This window comes from Balaenoptera borealis (genome assembly GCF_965194805.1).
Source record: "Balaenoptera borealis genome assembly, chromosome: 9".
NCBI classification, from domain to species: Eukaryota; Metazoa; Chordata; class Mammalia; order Artiodactyla; family Balaenopteridae; genus Balaenoptera; species Balaenoptera borealis.
In genome coordinates, this window is record NC_138873.1 from 45985190 (window position 1) to 45997734 (window position 12545).

Sequence of the window (12545 nt, forward strand, 5' to 3'; positions counted from 1 at the left end):
TGGATAAATGAGATAAACCATACAGGTTAATACTGTGTCCATCACGTTCTTGCACCAGTAAATATTCTTTGTCACAGATACATGCATACGAATAGAAGAGAGATCAACTCTCTTTGGCTGGGAAGCACTGTGAGTCCATATAGAATATTTCTCATGAACTGAGCCTTGACGAGTAATGGGGATTTTGCCAGATAGAAAAGTAGGGAAGGGCATAATAGTTAGACAACAACACGTGTGTACTAGTTATTCTTCATTGGCCTCTCCAAATCTCTTCCTGTCCATCTCTTTGTGACCTAGCAGAGTGACCCCTACAGACTGCATTACCCAGGATTCCTTGCCCTCTGTTTTCTGTTGGGATCAGCCAGTGGTAGGTACCTACAGGATAATGGAGGGTGGGAAGAAAGAGAGTTCAAGGTGTTAATCTTGTTAGACCATATAATTCTCATGGGTGCAACTCCAGGTCTAGGGGTGGTAACAGCATTCTAATACTGCAAGTCCCTGTGTACCTCTAAATAGTCCCAATATTTAGCTCTCTCCAGTTAAACCCTTTAAGTGTATATCTCTTTCCTGTCAGTCCCCAGATATATACAATGTGCAAAGCATAGGGAGTAAAACTGCATGGTCTATTTAGGTAATGATAAATAGTTCATTTTCTCCAATTTTCAAAGTATCAAAAATAAATAAAACCCAAAAAACACCTTCCTACTACCCTCCTGGAACTATCACCCTTTTCTCCTTTTCCCATCATAGCCAAGGCTTGTACAGTTTACATTGAATTCCCCTGTTCTTCATTCCTTTTTAGACAGGCTTTAGCTCCCCTCCCCCACCCCCGCCCAACATCATTGCATGAAAATACTTTCCAAATGGCTGTAGCAACTGTTTCTGAACTGCAGATATCCTTTGTTTGATTAAGAAAGTGTCCTTAAATTTCTGGCTTGCTGAGAATTTTTATCATAAATGGGTGTTGAATTTTATCAGATATTTCTTTGCATCTACTGAGACCATCATATTCTATTAATGTGATGAATTACACTGATCGATTTTCAAACTTTAAACCATCCTTGCACTCCTGGAATAAACTTCACACGGTCATTTTTCTTTCTATATATAACTGATTTCCAGTTATATATAACTCAACTCAGAATTTTTTAGTCCATGTTGATAAGGAACATTTACTGGCAATTTTCTTTGTTATTGTCCTTATCCAGTTCTGGTGTCAGGATTATTCTAGTCTCAAAAACTGAGCTGAAACATGTTCTTACATTATTCTCTCATAGTTTATTTCCTCCATATTTTTTTCATACTGTTGTTTCTTCTCAGCCATTTTTTTTCACTTATAATTCTGTGTCCATCCTTTATATTTTAGAGTTTCCCTAGGTTCTACTTTTAATCTTGGTGTGTTAGAAAAAGGTGCTAGGGCTTCCCTGGTGGCGCAGTGGTTGAGAATCTGCCTGCCAATGCAGGGGACACGGGTTCGAGCCCTGGTCTGGGAAGATCCCACATGCCGCGGAGCAACTAGGCCCGTGAGCCACAACTACTGAGCCTGCGCGTCTGGAGCCTGTGCTCCGCAACAAGAGAGGCCGCGATAGTGAGAGGCCCGCGCATCGCGATGAAGAGTGGCCCCTGCTTGCCGCAACTAGAGAAAGCCCTCACACAGAAACGAAGACCCAACACAGCCATAAATAAATAAATAAATAAATAAAATTATAAAAATCCAAAAGTTTAAAAAAAAAAAAAAAGAAAAGAAAAAGGTGCTAGAGTAAATAGATTGGGTCCAGATTATAAAGAGATTTATATTAAGACCTTGATACATTTCACCCAATGAAAAATACCCATGGAATCCTATGTGATCTGCTGAGGTGTTTGTCCGAACTTCATCTTAAACTTCACTGCCTAAAACACAACTCCAATCTCTATCAAAAGCCATTATAAGCCCCCTACTCGCTGGCAAAATTAAAACTGCATTTGGTTCACACTTTTCCCTCCTTCTGATATGCCTTTCTTTCTCTGCTTTTAAAAACTTAATTTTTTCCAATGTTTATTTCAAAAATAGCTCCCTCCCTGAAGGCTTAATAACCCTCTCAGTCCTAAAAGAATGACATCTATTTGGGCTTGTTACATTATAGCACCGTACTGATAGCTCTTTAACAAAGCCCATTTACTCTTGCTTCCTCTAACAGCTACATATGTACAAGTTTTATTGCCTCCCCCAAAACCAAACTAAACTACTTAGGGGGAAAAGGATATCCCATATGTTTATTTCCTGCCCAGTCCAATCCAGTGTCTTATAATTTTTAGACCATTAGAAAACTATTTGTTAAAGTGAATTGAATTAAAATTGGAAAAGACAATCCAGGATGTCTGGCCATTTTAATCTATGTCTTGTTGAACAGTATGCCAACCAAAATCCCCTTTTAAGGCAAAGTCTTTCTCAGCACTCACTTTCCTTTCCTAAGGCATTTTGAGTCCTGCTGTTAAAGTAGGTGAGTTAGGAAAATGTGTTTTTCATAAGTGAATGGAATGTAGATAAAATTCTTATAAAAATAAAGGACTGGATCTGAACATCCAATTAGTAACTTCTAATAAACCCATGAATTTAAACAAAAGTTACCATAAAGTTCTATAACAATTCACAAGGGGACTCTTTCCAACGTTTTATATATATATTTTTAAAAACTTTATGGTTTTTTCTTTCCCCAGTGTTTATTCTTTACAAATGTTTGTTATCTATGCCAGATCTCGATGAAAGGAAGAAAAAGGAAAAATAAAGTATGTCTTACAAAACTATTTTCAGCCTGTAGTTGGTAACCTGCAACCAAATGCACATATCTATTGACTTTCTAGTCAGGAAAAAAAATGATAGACAAACAAACAAACAGCAATAACAAAAGAGCAACAGACCTTCCATCCCCAAGAGTGTTATTAAGGCTTTGTGCTAAAATATAACACCCAGCAGTCAGGCCATCAAAGCATAGCATGTAAAGTCTGAGAAAGCATGATATTTCTAAATCAATAAAACATCAAATTGGTCCTAGTTTTGCTGAAAAAAAAAATCTAGTGGTTTAACTTAAAATGTGAAACATAGAAATTTTTAAAAATAGATCAAATTTTTACCCAATATTACTTGTTTTTTAGGGGTTTTTTTCCCAAATAGGACTTGTATACCTAAGATAAAGTTATATACGACAATGCATGTTAGAATTAGTAATGTTTTCTGAATGAAAGAGGCTCTCAGCTAAAGCTATCGTTGGCATTACAGCCATGGTTGGAAACTGTTGCTAGGATGAGTTCACATCTCTGCATGTTTGCTGATCTTTCTTCCACATAACTCAGTTATTCAGCACTTTTCTAAATACATGTTTCAGATTCTGTCTCTAACTTTCCTTCTGGTCCATACTCTGTTTTCCTAGTTTTCTTCTCCCCCATGCTGCTTCTAGAAAACTGTCATGGAACATATCAGTTCAGTCATATATGCACGTATAAAAATAAAATAAAATAGACTTTAAAATATAATTCAAAACACATCCAATCGTCTACATATTAAGAAATATTTAAGAAAAAAATGAACACCTAGAAATCTCATTCTTATGTTGTTTTGTGTTTCTGCTTCTGCACTTCAGATAAGAGTTACCATATATAAATAAATTAATCTGTAAATTTAAATTAACGTTGGATGGGATTCACTTTGATGACATTGCTCATGGAGAAAAGAGAATAAGGGCAGATGGGATGATCCTCATTAAGGAGAAGGCGGGGAGGGATACAGAGCCATGTGAGGGAAATAAGCTACCAACGGAAAAGCAACGAGTAGGCTTCTAGGACTGTAAAAATGAGAAATATCAAATAGGAAGGAATTTGAAAGGAGGGTTAGTATCAGGAAGTGGGCATAGCAATAATTAGTGAATATTAATGTCAGATATCAAGGAAAAGAAACAAGTTCAAAAGAGTATGGGTGTAAAATGTTTTTCCAGTGTAGAATGTGATGATTCTGCCACTTGCATCATGGAATACGTGAATAGTGCCTCCTGAAATTGTGCCTTGCACCCTGAGTGTGACCATATATGAGGGCCCTGGCTATCAAGAAAATGGTTCAATTTAAACAGCATATCTGTCATTGGAGAATCTTTCAGAAAGTACTTTGTTTTCTATATCAAGGAAAAAGCATGGTCTACTAGAAAGGCCCTTCCCTAGGAGTATGAAGACCAAGCATAACATTATTATTTTTAACTATATAAAGTCACCATTATTAGACAGTTTTTTTAACCTACAAAAATGTTGATTTCATAGAGTTCAACGTACCAGTTGCATAATCTCGGTTAAGATGTTTTACCTTTCTTGGTAAAAGTTTCCTTACCTGTGAACTAGACTAGATCAGTGAGTGCCAACCTGTATTTTGCTTTGCTGCTTTTTACATCACTACACAGCACTATCCGTAATAACTCTCCTTATGCACAGTGATTCTAAATGGGGACAGGGGTGAAGGTTTCACATTTTTTCTCTCCTGCAGACAGTTGTTCTGATATGCTTCTTTATTGAACCATTCCATTTTCCTGCCTCATTGAAAACATGAGAGTGAGGTGCTGGAATTGTTCCAGTGAACAGAATAGTTCTTTGAATGTCAGGTACCAAAAGTTACAGTCTAGTTAGTATTCAAAGTCTAGAAGAGGGCTTCCCTGGGGGCGCAGTGGTTAAGAATCCGCCTGCCAATGCAGGGGACACGGGTTCGAGCCCTGGTCCGGGAAGATCCCACATGCCACGGAGCAACTAAGCCCGTGTGCCACAACTACTGAGCCTGTGCTCTAGAGCCTGCGAGCCACAACTACTGAAACCCCTGCGCCTAGAGCCCATGTTCCGCAACAAGAGAAGTCACCGCAATGAGAAGCCCACGCACCGCAACGAAGAGTAGCCCCCGCTCGCCGCAGCTAGAGAAAGCTCATGCGCAGCAACAAAGACCCAATGCAGCCCAAAATAAATAAATTAAATAAATAATTTTTTTAAAAAACACCCAAAAAACCCAAAGTCTAGAAGACCTAAACCCCATAGTTACAAGTTTAATCTACCCACATGTATGTTGCATATCCTGAGATTCTTCTTCTGCAGCAAATAGAGGTCACAGGCCAGCATCAATGGGTTGAGAGTGTGATCATTTTGATGGTCAATCACATAGGAAAATCAGTGGCCAGGAATAAAGGTCAAGGCTAAGGGTTAAAGTAACATACTAAAGTGGAGAATCCTCTACTGTCTTTTGGGAGGGCAGATGAATCTGGGGAATACAACCAGCTTTACTTAGGAAAAGGTACAGTAGAGCTATTTAGATTATAGCACTTGTGACACCATTTTGTAACTCCTGTTTAATTTCCTGTTTTCACACAGGGCTTAAAACTTCCTGAAGTCATCTGTTTTTTTTTTTTAAACTTTGGGTTTATTTATTTATTTATTTATTTATTTATTTATTTATTTATTTATTTATGGCTGTGTTGGGTCTTTGTTTCTGTGCGAGGGCTTTCTCCAGTTGCGGCAAGCGGGGGCCACTCTTCATCGCGGTGCGCGGGCCTCTCACTATCGCAGCCTCTCTTGGTGCGGAGCACAGGCTCCAGACGTGCAGGCTCAGTAATTGTGGCTCATGGGCCTAGTTGCTCCGTGGCATGTGGGATCTTCCCAGACCAGGGCTCGAACCCGTGTCCCCTGCATTGGCAGGCAGATTCTCAACCACTGCGCCACCAGGGAAGCCCAAGTCATCTGTTTTTGCATCCTATCTGTTTTTGTATTGCAAATATCTCTAAGAATGCCTTCTTGGCACTTGGTAGACACTCAATATTTTTCCTTTTTTAAAAACTTTATTATCATGAAACAATTTGATAATTTGGACAGAAAATTTGCAAAAATAGTACAAAGAACTCTTTTATACTTTCTATCCAGTTTCGTGTGTCGTTAACATTTTGTCATATTTACTTCCCCATTTTCTCTCTCTACCCGAGAGAGAGAGTAAGTCACATACTTCATGGCCCTTTACCCCTAAATACTTCAGTGTGCATTCCTGAAAACAAGGCAATTCTTATATAGTCACATTCCATTTGTCAAAATCACATTATAATCCATATCTAGAGTTCATGTTTATACTTTGTCAATCACCCACAATGTACTTTATAGCAACATTTGCAGTCAATGATACAGATTGCAGTTAATTTTGATTTCCTTTTTAATCTATTTTGATTTGGAAAAGACTAATACTTTTTGAATAAAAGCCAAGGAGTATTCTATCCTCCCAACTCTCTTTTTCTTAGTACTGAATTTAACACCAGGAATTTCATAGACAGTAGTTGAAAGGAAATGAGACTTGAAATCAAAAGACTTAAGGTTCAGACTGAAGTCACTAAATATGTAAACCAGAGTAATTTTCGTAACTACAGTCTTCTTGTGAAGTGTTTATCACCCTCACTAATACATTATGAAGTATATTGTAAAAGAGGCAAGAACCCCAAATAGCTAAAGCAATCTTGAGAAAGAGGAACAAAGCTGGAGGTATCCCACTCCCTAACTACAAACTATACTATAAAACTATAGTAATCAATACAGTATGGTACTGGCACAAAAACAGACACACAGATCAATGGAACAGAATAGACAGCCCAGAAATAAACCCACTCACATATGGTCAGTTAAGGAGGCAAGAATATAAAATGGGGAAAAGACAGTCTTTTCAATAAATGGTGTTGGGAAAACTGGACAGCTACACCTAAAAGAACCAGTCTAGAACATCTCCTCACGCCATATACAAAAACAAACTCAAAATGGACTAAAGGCTTAAATATAAGACCTGAAACCATAAAACTCATAAAAGAAAACATAGGCAATATGCACTTTGAAATTGGCCTTAGCAGTATATTTTTTAAATGTCTCCTCCAACAAAGGCAACAAAAGCAAAAATAAACAAATGGGACCACATCAAACTATAAAACTTTTGCACAGCAAAGGAAACCATCAACAAAACAAAAAGGTAACCTACAGAATGGGAGAATATATTTGTAAATGGTATGTCTGTTAAGGGATAAAAATCCAAAAAATATAAATAACTCATACATCTCAACATCAAAAAACAAACAATCTGATTAAAAAATGGGCAGGGGATCTGAACAGGTAATTTTCCAAAGAAGACCTACAGATGGCCAACAGGCACATGAAAAGATGCTCAGCATCACTGATCATCAAGGAAATGCAAATCAAAACCACAATGAGTTATTATCTCACACCTGTCAGAATGGCTATCATTAAAAAGACAAGAAATAACAAGTGTTGTTAAGAATGTAAAGAAAAGGGAATCCTTGTGTCCTGTTGTTGGGAATGTAAATTGGTACAGCCACTATGGAAACTAGTATGGAGCTTCCTCAAGAAATTAAAAATAGAACTATCATACGATCCAGTTTTTCCAAAGAAACAAAAAGACTAATTTGAAAAGATATACGTACCCCATGTTCATTGACAGTAGCCAAGATATGGAAGCAACCTAAGTGTCCATCAACAGATGAATGGATAAACAAGTAGCATATATATACAATGGAATAGTACTCAGCCATAAAAAAGAATGAAATCTTGCCATTTGTAACAATATGGATGCACAGGAGGGTATTATGCTAAGTGAAATACATCAGACAGAAAAAGACAAATGCTTTATGTTTTCACCTGTATGTTGAATGAATAAATATAACAAAACAGAAACAGACTACAGATACAGAGAACACACTAATGGTTGCCAGAGGGGAAGTGGGTGGGTGGATTGGTGAACTAGGTGAAGGGGAGCAAGAGGTACAAACTACCAGTTATAAAATAAATGAGTCAAAGGGATGTAATGTATAGCACATTCAATATAGTCAATAACATAGTCAATAATATTGTAATAACTTTGTATGGTACATAATCTATAAAAATATCAAATCACTATGTTGTACACTTGAAACTAATACTGTAAGTCAACTATCCTTCAATTTTAAAATAAATTAATAAATATATAGAATCAAACAAGATGTGTGGGTTTTTTTTTTTGTTTGTTTCTGTTTGCTTACTCATTTTGTCTCGCTTCTTTCACTTAACATAGTGTTTTTGGGATTCCTCCATGTTGTCATTTGTATCAGCAGCTGATTCTTTTTTACTTCTGAGTGGTATTTCATTGTACAAATACTATAATTTGCTATTTGTAATCCTGTTGATGGACATTTGAGTTATATCCTTTTTTTTGGCAATTAGGTATATAGCTGCTTCTCATACAAGTCGTTTTGAAGACACATTTTTATTTCTCTAAGGTTAATACCTAGGAGTAGAATTGCTGAGTGATTGTTATATGTTTAACTTTATAGGAAACTACCAATAAATTTTCCAAAGCACTTGTATCACATTACCCTGCCATTGGCAATGTATGAGTTCCAGTTGTTCCACATCCTTGGCAGTACTGGACACTGAAAATTTTTTTTTCTGGTCGATGTATAATGGTAAATCATTGTGATTTAATTTGCATTTCCCTGATGATTTGTAATGTCAACACCTTCTCATATACTTTTTGACCATCATGTATCTTCCTTTGTGAGATATCTACCTAATTCCTTTAATCACTTTAAAGGATTATTTGGCTTCTTAAGGGTTTGAGGGAATTCTTTAAATATCCTGGATATAATTTCTTTGTTGGATATATGTATTGCGAATATATTCTCCCAGTCCATAGTATGACTTTTTCCTCTCTTATTTGTATATTTTAATTAGCAAAATATATTTATTTGGATGAAGTGTAATTTATGATTATATTCTTTCATGTTTTAGCATATACATTTAAGGCTATAACCCATCATGAATTTATTTTTGTTTGTGGCATGAGGGGGAGTCATGATTCCTTTTTTAACATATATTTATCCAATGGCTCCAACACCATTTGCTGAAAATGTAAAGTGTGTCTATAGTCTCCTGGTCTTTGCTGTTTCTGATGATAATTCAGCCATCATTTATATAATTGTTCCCCTGTGTATAATTTCTTTTTGTCTGGCTGCTTTCAATATTTTGTCTTTATGTTTGGTTTGCAGAAGTTTTATAATGATGTGCCTAAGGTAGTTTATTTTGTATTTATCTTGCTGGGAGTTATTCAAGTTTTTGGTCCTATAAGCTTATGTTTCTGAACAAATTTGGGGAATTTTTGGCCAGTATTTTAAAAAAATAATTATCTGCCCCTTCTTTCTTTTTATATTTATCTATTTTGAAGTTTATTGACCTTTTTGTATTAGTTTTCAATTGGTGCCATAACGAATTACCATAAATTTAGAAGCTTAGACCCACATACATGTATTATCCTACAGTTTTGTGGGTCAAATATCCGACGCAGGTTTCACCAGGCTAAAATCAGGGTATCAGCAAGGCTGTCTTCTTTTATGGAAGCTCTAGGTAAATCCATGCAGGTTGTGGGCACAGTTCAGTTCCTTGTGTTTGTGAAACTGAGGTCCCTGTTTCTTTGCTCACTGTCAGCTGAGGGTCATTCCCAGCTTTACAGGTTCCCTGCCTGCCCTAGCATGTGGGCCCCTTTCTCTATCTTCAAATTCATCAATATTTGGTGACATGTCTCTCACACTTCAGATCTTTCCTGTCTTCTTCCATTTTCTCAAATCTATGACCCACTTCCACCTTTAAAGACCCATGCGATTACATTGGGACCACATAGATAATTCAGGATAATCTCTGTATTTTGAAGTTTGTAGTCTTAATTTCATGTGCAAAATTCCTTTTGCCATGGAAAGTTACTGTAAAGGAAAAGCTCACTTCCTCCTGTGTGACTCTTTTAATATTACTCACACTCAATACTTCTGTTCACCAAATGTGTCGGCGGGGGGGGGGGTGGTGGTGGAAGGGGAGGCGGAGAAGGGGTGCAGGGTAGTTTCTACACACAAAGCAATTCTGTGACACCAGCTAGGTGTCTTACAATTTAACTCAATTATGACATTACCTACCTGGAGATAGCATCAGATCCCATAAGTTGAGGGCTCAGTCCTACACGCCTGCCCCCCATTTCGAATGCCAACTGCAAGTCCAGGTTGTTGTTACCTATGCTTCTGACCAACTGGCTATAATTCAGAGGTTCCCAGGACCCCTACCTCAGGCTTGATTAATTTGCTAGATTGGCTCACAAAACTCAGGAACACATTTTACTTACTAGATTACAAATTTATTATTTAAAAAATAACTCAGAAACAGCCAGATGGAAGAGATACCTAGGGGAAGGTATGTGGGAAAGGGCCAAGGAGCTTCCATTCCTTCTCTGGGCATACCACTCTCCCAGCACCTTTACGAGTTCACCAACCTGAGAACTCTCTGAATCTCATCCTTTTGGATTTTTACAGAGCTTTCATCACATAGGCGTGATTGATTAAATCATTGGCTGTTGGAGATTAACTCAACCTCCAGCCCCTCTCCCTTCCCAAGAGGTTAGAGCCTGGGACTGAAAGTTCCAACTCTCTAATCAAGGTTGGTTCCCCTGGTAACCAGCCCCCATCCTTAGCGTACCTAGGGACTTTTCAAAATTCGCCTCAGTAATATAAACTCAGGTGTGGTTGAAAGGGGCTTGTTATGAATAACAAAAGACACACATTTCACCTTTATCACTCTTATCACTTAGGAAATTCCAAGAGTTTTAGGAGCTCTGAGCTAGAAACTGGGACCAAGATCAAATATATATTTATTATAAATCATAATATCACAGTTACATATTTACACGTTCCAGGGATTAGGATGTGAACATCTTTACAGAGCTATTATTCTGCCTACCAAAACATTTTATCTGCTAACTCCAATCTTCTACTAAATTCATCCACAGAACTTATTTCAGATGCTAAATTTTTCATTTGTAGGAATTCTTTTTGATTTTTTTATAGCTTTCATTTCTCTACCAATAATTCCCATCTGTTCACTCTCATTGTGACTATCTTTTAAATTAAGTCCTTATAATAGATACTTAAATGTCATTTACTGTTAATTGTCTACTAATTATCAGTGGTCTACTGATATTGATTGCGTTCATCCTTGATAATAACTCACATTTTCCTATATCTAATAAATTTTTTATTGTACTCTTGGTATTGTGAACTGAGACTCTGAATTCTGTTTTCTTCCTGTGAAAAGTGGTGATTTTTTTTTTTCTGATAGTTAAATTACTGGCTGATCACATTGAATTTTTGAAGTGTTGGTTTTATGCTTTGTTGGAACATATTTATTTCCATTTTGCTCTTAGCACTTGGGCAAATCAGGGAACATAGTATTTGCATCTAATATGGGGAATTTCCTGGGTTTCAATGGAAAGTCTGTGATATTTACCAGGTCCCTTTTACTTGGCAGGACTCGGCTCTAAACCTGTCTTCCCAATATGGGTCCAGAGCTGAAATTTATGCTTAACTTTTTCAGCCACCACGTTGTTGATTTGGACTCCTTAATGTAATGCTTACTATATATGAACTTCAGGAAATCGTCCACAGGTTGGGGGGGAGTTTTGCAGGACCCCAAAAACAGATTTGGGGGTCCTGTGTCTGTGGCTCCTTTTCTGGGCTTTCTCCCCTTAATTTCCAGTCACTCTGGTAGCTCCTACCTTGTAATAAAATTACAAGTCAAGAAGACAGTGGCTTCTTATAAGCCACTAGACAGTAGTTTTATACTTCTTAGAAGCCATAAGACAGTAGTTTTATCCAACTGCACCACACATTAATTGGGTATTGCCATCAGGAAAAAAGCCTTTAAATGTGGCTGTTACCCAGGATGGTACCCTTCTTTCCAATGTTAAATCCCTCTCAGCGTCTCCTTACTTTGGATTATGCTCCAGTGCTAATCCGAAATAGGCAGACACTGAGAGGGATTTAACTGCTTTTTAAAAAATATTTTGTCCAGGGTTTATAATTGCTATCTGCAAGAAAGTCAGTGCAATACAAGCAACTCCACCAGTATCTAAGCTGGAAATTTGACTCAAGTTTTTAAAGGATAGGATACACTTTTAAAGGATAGCTGTCTTCTGTGTTGAGAATATATAGTGGGGGAGGGAGACAAGGATAGAAACTGAAAGACAACAGGGAGTTCCTTGAAATGATCCGCAAAGAAATGAGAGTGACTTGTCCTAGAATGGTAGCAGTGAGGTGGTGAGAAGTGGTCAACTCAGGATATAGTCTTCAAGTAGAGCCAAAAGAATTCCCTAATAGATTGGGGATAGAGTGTAAAAGACAGAAGTCAAGGAACATAGCAGCTGGCACGGGAAAGTTATCTTGAACTTTAGAAGAATGAGAACAAGGAGAATGAGTTTAGCTTTAAACATGTTGAAATCAAGATGTCTATTAGACATCTAGGTAGAGATAGCAAGTAGACAGTTGGATATTCAAGTCTGGGGTTCCGGATAGAGGTCTGATGGAGATGTAAATTCACAGTTGCATTACTTATCTGTTGCTATGTAAAAAATTGTCCCAAAATTTAGCACTCTAAAGCAAAAAAAAAAGAATCTCACACAGTTTCTGAATGTTAGAAATCTAGACATGGCTTAC

The 12545-nt window shown here is 37.2% G+C and overlaps 2 long non-coding RNA genes across 2 annotated transcripts in view; one reads left to right on the forward strand and one right to left on the reverse strand.

Annotated features, from left to right (window-relative positions):
• Positions 1–12545, reverse strand: part of LOC309634622 — a 333842-nt gene that overhangs the window by 284606 nt on the left and 36691 nt on the right. The window lies entirely within an intron of this gene.
• LOC309634640 overlaps positions 1–12545 on the forward strand; it is a 170694-nt gene that overhangs the window by 88970 nt on the left and 69179 nt on the right. The window lies entirely within an intron of this gene.